We start from the raw sequence: 12,070 nt of genomic DNA on the forward strand, positions 1-12,070 counted from the left end.
AAGTACTTTGAATACATAACAAAACAGGTGAAATGCAGTGTAGCTTGACTACACGTGTCCCTCCCATACAGGGGACTACAAAAAGCTGAACTTAAAATGTCTAGAAAATTACATTTAGGTACTTATTCTAGCTGCATTTTTTTTTATTTTTTTTTTTTTTTACATCTGATTTTTGTATTTCAGCTTTACATGTAGTGTATGTAAGTACAGAGCTGTTGTAGTAACTGTGTGTTAAACACTGCCCCTGCAGGTGAAAACTGCTATTGCATTTCATCCATTTGGATATATTAGTGCTCTATAAGAGCTAATATACACTGTCTGAATAGACAGGCTGGCTGACATATTCAGTAAGCCAAAAAGAAAATATTCAAGGATGGCACTTGGCTTCCTGGTTAGCAAAGCAATCGGGTCCTTGGTATAAATTTTGGCCAGGACGCTATCTGCAAGGAGATTACATGTTGTTTGTGTGGGTTTCATCCCACACTCCAAAGATATCCTGGTAGGTTAGTTGGCTACTGTCTAAATTAGTGAGTGTTGAGAAAAGACACGGTTACCTACCTAAGAAAAGTATTCAGCAAGAAAACTGTATGGCAAAGACTTTCAAGTGTTTCAAACAGAAGAATAGTGCCCATAGAATCTGCAAGAGTTGGATTTAATTAAGTGCATATATACATATATACAAGTCTAGTAATCCACAGTGGTTCATCTGAATCCATCTTTCACTTATACGCCTAAAATAAACTGACAGCACTAGGTCATTGCTTTTTATCAAACCTTATTAAAATGAGACTGTTAGTCAGCCAAAGCCATTTTAACAAATACAAGTCAGGATTCTTTTTGTTGCCTTAAAAGCAGTTATACTACACAGAAGGCTCTTAAACACATATTTCTGCTGTTCCCTTGTTTCTATCGTAACAGGTTAGAATGCAACACTGGGCAAAAATCCTGCAATTAATAAAAACTGCCTCTGTAGAAAACATCTAATGGAAGCTGCCATTATCTGATAAGAATGGCAGCTTCCATTTGTTCTGTCTAATATATGTGTTTTGCTGCAAGGCAGGTTCCCTTTAAGGTTTATGTTTGGTGACAGAACCCAATAAAAGGTGCTGTGAGCTAACGGTACTAGTGGAGTAAATAAAAACATGTATCCATAAAATCCAATGACTGTGGTTCAAGTATTTTATTTTAGCCTAGTACAGAGTTCTGACTACATAAGAACCAAACATGAATTCATATAAAATAGTGACTAAATATTTGATAAAAAATAAAATGGACGTATTATAGAACAGCAATATATTATTCTAGATAAAGGATATAATATTAGAGGAGTGGTTATCACTTATCAGGTCAGTATGATGGCTTAGGCATAGAGAAAGGAATCAGAGAATACTCTTCCACCCATATCTTTCTCAAAGGTGGAGCTAGACTGCAGGGTCGTTGACAATATTGGATACAGTAAGGGCCCATTTAGATCCATGCATGAGCATAGAGGTGCATTGTTTTGCCACGTTAGTCAGCTGCATTGGCATGTGTCAATGTACATTTCCATTGTGCACTGACTTGCATTTCGATGCATAGTGACACGTTTTTAATGTGTTTTTGGATTTCAAATTTGGAGTGGAAAGAGTTAACAGCCATTGACAAAGGCCAACACATAATGCCAACATTATGCCAACACATAAAAATGAATGTTTGATGTACTTTGATGTGCTGCCGATGACATCCATGGGCCTCCCAATGCACTAAAATGCAGGAAAAGAACAGACATGTCATATCGCACTTCAATGCTCAGAAGGTAACAGATCATTATAATGATGAGGAGGGTGGGCACATGCGTTTAGAAATGCTAGTTGTTGACATTATTATTTTTTAAAATATATTTTAAAAACAGGTGTCAATGTACCGAAGAACTTGTATTCAACATATTAAACTTTTGCAGATATTTCAGTAGAATAGTTGTCAAGATAACCTTTCTGTCTTTACTGTATATTTATACAGAAGACAAACTAGAATGCATTGATGGTCCTTGTGTGACACAAAACACTCCTACTGCGGGTGAGAATGGGAGAAAGATTTGGAGATGTTCATAAGCCTATGTCGCTACATCCTGAATTTGTTTGGTGTTCTTCCTTGCATACCACTGTAGGTATCTAATTTCAATTGGCTATGATGCTTTTTGACCAAGCTTCTGTCCCAAATATTATTATTATACAGGATTTATATAGCGCCAACAGTTTACGCAGTGTTTTACAATAAAAAGGGGGACAGCACAATTTACAATACAGTTCAATACAAAAGGAATAGGAGGGCCCTGATCATGGAGCTTACAATCTAAAGGGAGGGGGAGATGGTACAAAAGGTAGTGGCTGCGGGGGATGATCTGATGGAGGGGACTTAAGTACAGATCTTAGGTGGAGGTTGGGTAGGCTTCCCTGAAAATGTGTGTTTTCAAGGATCGCCTAAAGGCGGACAGGGTAGGAGCTGACCGGGCATACTGGTGCGGGGAGTTCCAGGGAATGGGAGTGGCTCTGGAGAAGTCCTAGAGGCAAGCGTGGGAGGAGGTAACAAGGGAGCTAGAGAGCAGGAGGTCCTGGGAGGAACAGAGAGGATGATTTTGGCGATATCTGCAGATTAGGTTGGTGATGTAGCTGGGCGGATGCTGTGTATGGCCTTGTATGTTGTGGTTAGTATTTTGAATTTTATACAATGGAGTAGGGTAAGCCAGTGAGGAGATTGGCAGAGAGGGGAAGCAGTCACGGTTCAGTTAGTAAGGTGTAATAATCTGGCAGCAACATTCATGATAGACTAAAGGGGGATAGCCTGTGTAAAGGTAGGCCAGTGAGGAGGGAGTTGCAGTAGTCAAGGCGGAAAATAACCAAGGAGTAAATAAGTTGTTTTGTGGTGTAGTTAGTTAGAAAGGGGCAAATTCTGGAGATGTTACGGAGGTTAAGGCGGCAAGATTTAGCCTGTGATTGGATGTGGGGGCTGAAGGAGAAGTCAGAGTCTAGGATTACACCCAGCACCCTGGCACCCTGGCATGTGTGGAAGGACCAATGGTTGAGCCATTGATCTCAATGGTAAAGTCGTGTGGAGGGAATCGGGGAGGAGGAAATATTACAAGGTCTTAAAAAGGTTGAGTTTGAGGAAGTGGTGTGACATCCATACTGATATGTCACTCAGTAAGTTTGTGATGCGTGAGGAGATTGAGGAGGTGAGTTGAGGAGTTGAAAGATAGATCTGGGTGTCGTCAGCATAAAGGTGGTAACGGAAGCCATGGGAGGTTATCAACTGGACCAGGGAAGAGAAATAGAGAGAGAATAGGAGGGGCCCTAGGAAAGAGCCTTGGGGTACCCCAATAGAAAGAGAAGAGGAGCGGAGGAGATGTTGTTGTATGTGACGCTGAAAGTGCACTGAGATAGGTAGGAGTAGAACCAAGAAAGAGCAGAGTCACGGAGGCCAAGGGAGTGGATTTTATTGAGGAGGAGTGGGAAGTCAGCTGTGTTGAAGGCCGCAGAAAGTTCTAAGAGTATGAGTATGGAGTACTGGCCATTGGTTTTATCAGTTAGTAGGTCGTTGCTGAGTTTTAGTAGTGCAGTTTCTGTCTAATGTTGTGGACGGAAGAAGGACTGTAGGGGATCGAGAAGGTTGTTGTCAGTGAGGTAGCAACTCATACGGTTGTGGACAAGGTGTTCAAGAAGCTTGGAGGCAAATGGGAGCAGGGAAACTGGTCTTAAGTTTTCTAGATGGGTGAGGGTTTTTGAAGTATGGGGGTAACCAGTGCATGTTTGAGCGGCAAGTTGCCGGAAGAGAGGGAGAGGTTGAAGATGTGGGTTAGAGAGTTTAGTATAGAGCAGGAGGGTGTTCGCAGTAGTTGCAAGGGAACAGGTAGTAACGTGGGCTGTTGAAAAGAGTTTGGCAACTTCATCAGTGTTAGCAGGGTTGAAGAAGGAAAGTGTTGAGTTTGGAGTTGGACATGAGGTGTTGGTTGGTGGAGTAAGATGGACGCTGGTTATTTTACCACAAATTGTGTTGATCTTGTTTTGGAAGTGATTGTCAATCTCCTGGGCAGTAAGCAAGTTGGTGGGTGGAGGCAGAGGGGGGGTGGAGTAAGGAATTAAGGGTAGAGAACGGTTGAAGAGGTTTGGATGAGAGGGTATTGATGAGAGTGGTGTAGTATGTTTGTTTAGTGGAGTGGAGGGAGGAGTTGTATTTGAGAAGGGCAGATTTGTAGAGGGTGAAATCTTATAGGGATTTCGTTTTTCAAGACACTCACTCAAGAGCACGGCTGCGTTTCTTGAGACTTCTGGTGTCATCTGTTTGCCAGGGTTGTAGCCGGCGAGGCCTGGTTCTACGTGTAGAAAGGGGGTGAGTGTGTCTAGGGAGGATGAGAGTATGTTGTTGTAGACAGAAGTGGCCAGGTCTGGACAGGATAAGCGTGCAATGTTTTCATAAAGGCAGTCAGTAGCAGAATGGAGAAGGGAAGGGTTGAGGTGGCACAGGTTCCTGTTGATAAATGTTTGCAGGTTGGTGGCATGGGAGGTAGAAGACAGGGAGAGTGTGAAACTTATAAGTTTGTGATTAGAGAGAGGAAAAGGGGTGTTAGAGAGGTTGAGGGGAGTGTAGAGGTGGGAGAATACGAGGTCAAGAGCGTTACCAATGGAGTGAGTGGTGGCTTAGCATTGATTGGAATCTTAAAGTTACCGAGAATGATGGCAGGTACTTCTGAGGAGAGAAAGTAGGGTAGTCATGCGGAGAAGTCATTGAGAAAACATGTTACTGTGCCGGGGGAGGGGAGGGGGGCGGTAATTTACTGCAATCCTCAGACAAACTGGAGAAAAAAGGCAAATGCAGTGCACTTCAAAAGAGCAGAGGGAAAGAGTGGGAGGCGTAGGAAGAACCTGGAAGGAGCTTTGTGGGGAGAGGAGAAGTCCAACTCTGCCTCCTTTTTGTCCGCTGGATCTAGGTGAGTGAGTTCCGGAGGAGGCCACCATGGGAGAGAGCCGCTAGAGAGGTGGATTCCGGGAGCCAGGTTTCGGTGATAGCAAGTAGATTGAGAGATTTGGAGAGAAAAGGGTCATTGACAGAGGCAAGTTTGTTAGAGACTGAGTGGGCATTCCAGAGGGCACACAGAAGGGGGGAGGGGCAGACTCTTGAAATCAAGGAAATTGAGATAAGAGAGTGGGAGTTACGGCTACTATCAGAGACAGTAGACTGCAAATTCAAAGAATTGGCTGGGGGAGGGCCAGGGTTTGGGGTGCTATCCCCAGAAGTTCGGGGTAGTGGGAGGGTGAGGGCGGTAAGGTGGGAGTGGAATTTTTATGAGGGCAGGTGCTGCAGTGAAGTGGAAGAGGTGGCATTGTGTGGGCTCCGAATGAGTAGGAGGTGATAAGTGCAGTAATTTTGAGAGGGAAAAAGTGAGGGGATATGAACAGGTGGCGGGGTGGAGAGGAGGTAAAGAGGCGTTAAAACCGCTACTCAAATGCCTATTCCATTACAGGAAATAAACTAATCTTAAAGCCCCACAACCACACAACCACTGCCTGCCAGAGCATTTGTGAAGCATTACTATAGACTTGAATGGGAGGCATTGAAAGGATTCAAATGCCTCCTGACTCGACATGAGGCTTTAATTTTGAAGCACCACCACGCTAATGCTTCATGTTTTGATAGTGTGAATAGCACTGTGAGCTGTCCATTGTATCATTTGCATAGACATTTGCGGGGTGTTTTTAACGCCTCTCAAAGGCCTGCTTTTAATGCCAGTTTGAACCTAGCCCAAAAGATCAAGAGTCTGGAAGGGCCTGCTGAGGTTCCAGTGCTAGGTGGATTTTTTTTTACTTGAGATGGCTTCTGGTCACTCCTAGTGTAGAAGAGGTCTCTGAAAGCCACCCTTTGAAAATCAACAGATATGCATGCTAAGGTCTATTGCTGTCTATTGAGAGAATTACTTTTTATAGAAGATGCGTTTCAAGGGCCAAGGGAAAACAGGGAATCCATGATCGGGAGATGAAACTAACTATCCAGGTCTTGGTAGAGAATTCTACATGCTGCTATAATTGGTGTGGTGGGCATACTCAAAGGTTGGTATCATGGTTTAAGGTAACACTCCTCTTCAATCTTTCAGCATCAGATTCTTGGCATTCAGCCACAAGACATCTAAGAGCCACAAAGGGGTTGGTGTCTGAAGACTTTGCTTTGCCAAATGATGTAATTGCAGGTCTAATAGGAGAGCAGGTGACTGTATAATGGAGAGCAGTTGTCAGTGACTGTGGGTTCTGCTGTGATCAATAAATAAATGGATAATTACCTCCTCTCAGGGCCACCAGCCCGGCATATCTTTTGCTACTGGCACTGGGAAAATGCTGCCCTGTCCCCCCATCCAGTCCTGCCCTACTCATCGATGTTCTACATCAAACAGCATACTCATCAGATTCTGCATGCTCAATTTTTGGTGAATTTAGCATTTAGCGGAGTTTCTTTCTGTACAAGAACCTGCTTTCACAACACTAAAAAAATATCTCTATGTTGACTAAAAGTACATAATGTTAGCAAAAGTTCTTAACTTAGAAAACTGACCCAGGCAGCAGGGCTACTTTAAGTCTTGCAGAATGTTAAATTATTTATTCCAATTTTAGAAACCAAAAGAACATTTTAGTTTGCAGGAAGAAGAAGTATATGAAATCTCTTGAGAGAGTAGCACAACAACATATTTTAAAGTTGTACATATTACAGAGGTTTTCTCCTAGATTTAAGACTTTGGGGAAATAAGATTATAATTAATTCAGGGCTCATAACATATTTTGTATAATTAATATCTTCTTCTCTGTCACGATGTTGCAGTTGTTTTTGTCTAAACATGTGTACTTTGTACTTTTTTATTAATTGAAGTACAGTGCTACATAAGAAGTTGGCACTTTATGAATAAAATGATCCAAATAATATTGTCTTCATTACAACACAATATTACTTGTCTTTCTAAATTATCCAAGACTTAGATATGACCGGCTTCAGAATATTATCAATATTATTAAACAAGATCCATAGTCAACAGTGGGCTCCCTTTGTTTGCTCGCTCATAGCAGTTGCTGAATGAGAAACAAGTAGACCGCGCTCATAAACAATACATGAATATTAAAAAATATACAATGTGAAGAAAAAAGTGCTCATAAAGTCACATATAATACACTTCTTTAAAAATAAATCACTCGAAGAAAAACACCCGTGACTTGTGAAATATTCCACTCTTCCACCAGCATCCGCATGCACAGTCCACTCACTAGATGAAAATGACCCCCACTACAGGTAGTCAAAACCAGCTTTAGGCCAACACTCGGAGCCGTCAAATGATGTAATATTCAAGTATGTATGTCCCCCATACATAGGTAGTCAACAAAAGCTTTGGAGACCACAAATCGGAGCCATCAGGTGTAGTATGTAGATATCAGGATGAGGATGTATGTAAGAGATAAGAACCTCTCATAGTGCAGTATTCATATACATATTTATTAAAAATAAAGATCACTTAGAGCAGGTTCACACTACCACGACCAGAAAGTCGCCCCATGAAGGAGCGACTTTTTAGCGTGACTTTGAAGAGACTTGTTTAGAGACTTGTAAGAGACTTGTGCACTACTTTGAAGAGACTTAAATGATATAAGACTTTGTCTGTGGGGAATGCCTGGCTAATCTTTTTCTTCTTCCTGGAAAGTCTGATAACAAGTCGCTTGAAAATAGATAAGGATCCGACTTAGAGGTGACTCCCATTGAAGTCTATGTGCACAAGTCGGATAGAGGTCGCCTTGAAGTAGTACAGGACCCTTTTCTGAAGTCAGAGAGACTTCAGTAGTGCATATTAAGACGGCTCTCATTCATTTACATTGAATTTGTGATGAAAAGAGACTTGGAGCGACTTGAGGGCACACAAGTCGTGTCCCAAGTCAGAGTAGTGTGAACCGGCTCTTACAGTAAAACTTGGTTAGAAACTTAGTTGCCAACTGGTCTCCAAAGCTGTTGTTGACTACCTATGTATTGGGGACATACGGAATATTACATCATTTGATGGCTCCGAGTGTTGGCCTAAAGCTGGTGTAGTGGGGGTCATTTTCATCTGGTGAGTGGACTGTGCATGCAGATGCTGGTGGAAGAATGGAATATTTCACAAGTCACAGGTGTTTTTCTTTGAGTAATTTATTTTTAAAGAAGACAGTGTAATATATGGGACTTTATGAGCACTTTTTTCTTCACATTGTATATTTTTTAATATTCATGTATTGTTTATGAGCATGGTCTATTTGTTTCTTATTAATCTTTAGGGAATATTTTTTGCTTTTAGATAGGACGCTCTAAACCACTTATTACCGTATTTTTCGCTCCATAAGATGCACCTGACCATAAGTGACCACCAACTGACCACCTAGGTTTTAGAGGAGGAAAACAAGAAAAAAATGATTCTGAACCAAATATATATAAATATATATAATGTATATATAATGTATAAATATAAAATATATTTACACACAGTATACGGTAATAGTGGGTTCTTGCAGAGATTTGCTTGCCTGTGTATAGCTCCTCCTGTCACAGGCAGAGTGCATCTGATATCCCTCCGCCTGTGAACTGGACCTATACAGGAAGTAGCGGCTCTGTTCTAGAAACTGAGAGTTGAGCCGGGAGTCAGGACACCGCGTGGAGACTCGGGAACACCACAGGGAGACTCGGGGACATCGCTGGGAGACTCGTTATCAATGTGCGCGGACCGCCCCGTACCCAACATGTAGACATTTAGTCAGTATTCACTCCATAAGACGCACAGACTTTTCCACCATTTGGGGGGGGGGTGCATCTTATGGAGCAAAAAATACGGTATTTTTTACTGCATTCTTTACATTTTTTGTTATACACTTTTTGTTATTGGGTAATCCTGTGCGAAGGTGTAGAGGTGTATTTGCACTTTGTTTTCAAATCATAGCAGTTGTTGCCTTGTTATTAAAAAATGTATGGCATGTAGGGTCAATGTCATAAGCTTGGGAGAATTAACTCCTAAACTGGCCATACATGATGCAGTCTGGATGTGCAGTCTCTGTACAATCTGCCAAAGTGCTTGTTCACTACTAGAGCGCATGTTACCACAACACATCGTCAGCTGCATCTCAATGCACATCTTCAGTGCACTGCAATGCACCTACATTAAAGCACAGCTCAATGCTCAGATGTATCTGACATTGAAATTAACTTAAAAGAATGGAGCAGGATCTATTTTTCAGGAGTTGAGGTGCAATTTTGAACAGACTGCCCACAACATGCCTCGAAACATGAAAATGTGAGCATTGTAGCATACTGTGTCACACTGTGAATGAACCCCAAGATTAAACAAAGCTATGTAATGTGGGGACTACATTACCAGTTTATTCAGTCTACAGTATATCTAACTATCCCACTTTCATGTTTTTTTTTTTTTTGTGGTGTCTTCAACTATATTAGGTTGTTAATATTCAGTAGTATGCTGACATTTAGTGGCGGTTTGTGCTGCTACAACTTGTTTACTATGTGATTTTGTTTCTCCCTCTTTCTTCCCCTGCTGTTTAGTACTAGTTAGTTTAGTCCTAGCTAGACCCTCCCCATTTCTTACATGTTCCCTCGGTCAGCGTTAGTGCTTTGCAGAGACAAGACATAGGGAAGTCATTGTCTTGTTACACTTCAAATGACTGGAAAAACACTCTGTACTGCTATTAGCTGAAGTAAAATTGTGTTGGATTCCACTTATGTGTCTTATTAAGGAGTTTTTGCTAAACCCACAACAGTAAAATCTGTCTGTATATGCAGTAGAACATGATTGTTATACTCACTGTGGAATCTAAGGAGTTAATCCTGCGCATTGTCTAAAAAGGATGTTTGATCCTGTCTTCTCTGATCCTCCCCAACCCATCTCCTGACAGTACAGGGCCTTGGGGGCACTTTGTACATGCTCAGTTTGGTGTGTATTGCTAGATAGTTTGTTTTATTTTTGGGGGATGGTCCATGTGATCATCACATGGCCAATCAGCACTGTCCAGACAGAGGTTCAGGAGTCCTGCAGCCTCATAGGGCACTCAGAGTAGAATGAAAACTCCTCCTACAAGATTTAACCAGACACTCACAGAAATCAAAAGACTGCTATATACTGCTGATGAGAAAATGTATTTAGCAGTTTATAGTTACTAAATAATTGCATTTCCGCGTTCTGTGTACTGTGGGAGACCAGATATAGTGAATGCAGGCTCCTGGGTTTAGTAACACTTCAAGCTGCCTGTGGATGGTGCCAAGTCAGCAGGTGACCATAGTGTCCAGACAACCTGGGTCTGAGGAGTTATGTCAATGCATAAAGCAGTATTAGAAACAGAACAGTAAGAGACAGATTTCTAAAGCTTTCTACACCGTCTGCTCTACGGTATCTGTTATGGAATTTTAGGTTCTATTCACACAGGCGTTTTGCCACACTGAGAATCTCAGTGGCAAGAATCTACTGATTCCGGCTGCTGAAAATGACATTGATGAGCGGATAGCAGCAGCCGCCAAGCCCATGCACTGCAATGACAGGCTGTCAGCAGCTTCAGTTATTCATACCTGTTCACACAGCCAGCAATTTATTGCGGGAATTGCTAGCTCTGCAAACAGGCACGGCTGCTATAAGAACATCAGGAATCAGTTGATTCTTCTTGCTGGGATTCAGTGTGGCTGATCCTGTGTCTTACCTGTGCCTCAGTAAGCACATGGTCTTGTCTGCCCTGTGTGTGAGCACATACTGTATTACAGACTCTGAGTTCTGCTTAGAAGCCAAAGAAGATCAGATTACAGTCTGCTACAACATTTCCACGTGTTTGATCTCACTACTTAGAAGTAAATTAGGTAGCATTTAAAATATTACATAGTTGTTTGACGTCCGCCTAACTGGGAATGTACATCATGATTGTGATGTTAAATACCGGGGTTATAGCTGCAGCTAGAGGCTTTAACCCTGGTATAGTTTTTTTCCCTTCGGCTGTCGGTTTCTGATAAAAGTAATACCAGTGGTGGATTCACCGCAAGATCATTTTTATAGGCAGCAGGAGAGATGCCCCCCCCCCTTCCCACCACTTTCGTGGAGCCATCTGTTAAGCCTGAAAACGATCCGATGCGGCCGTTTGCAGGGCAGGAAGCCAAGTTAGGGCAAGATGGCCCGCACCCGTCTCTATGCCCTTGGAGGACTGGAGTGACCTCTAACGTCATGTCCAGTTCTCTGGCATAAACAAGGACATTTTTTTTTCTTAAAGTCAAAAATATTTTTTTTTCTTTTGCTTTTAAAGGTAAATGAGAGATCTGGGGTCTTTTTGACACCAAATCTCTCAAAAAAGAGGACCTGGCATTCTTATTTCTATTACAAGGAATGTTTACATTCCTTGTAAATAGGAATAAAAGTGATCAAAATATAAATAAAGGGACAGTGTAAAAATAAAAAATAAAATAAATAAGAAAAGAAAATTGAAAGCACCCATCCCTCCGTGCCTGCGTGCAGAAGCCGTAAGTCATGCCCACATATGTAAATGGTGTTCAAACCACACATGTGGGGTATCATTAGAGTGAGATCAATAATTCTAGCACAAGACCTCCTCTGTAACTCTAAACAGGTAACCTGTAAAAATGTTTGAAGCATTGCCTATGGAGATTACCATCGTCTGCCGCCATTTCACGAACGTGTTAAATTTTTTATTTTTTTAATAATTAAAGTGGTGTATTTTTCCCAAAAAATTGCGTTTGAAAGACCACTGTGCAAATACAGTGTGACATAAAATATTGCAACAACCGCCATTTTATTTTCTAGGGTCTCCGGTAAAAAAATAAATAATGTTTGGGTGTTCTAACTCATTTTCTAGTAAAAAATACTGATTTTAACTTGTAAGCAACAAATGTCAGACAAAGGCTGGGTCAGCAAGTGGTTAACTGTAAGGTTAGTTGTATTTTAGGGCTACATAAGTAGCTGCAATCTCTTGCTACTGAGAGCTTTAACCTCTTGTTGACAAGTAATTAATGTGCAGCTACAAAGATGATTGTCAAG

Source organism: Pelophylax lessonae, assembly GCF_965119305.1.
Source record: "Pelophylax lessonae genome assembly, chromosome: 6".
Lineage (NCBI taxonomy): Eukaryota > Metazoa > Chordata > Amphibia > Anura > Ranidae > Pelophylax > Pelophylax lessonae.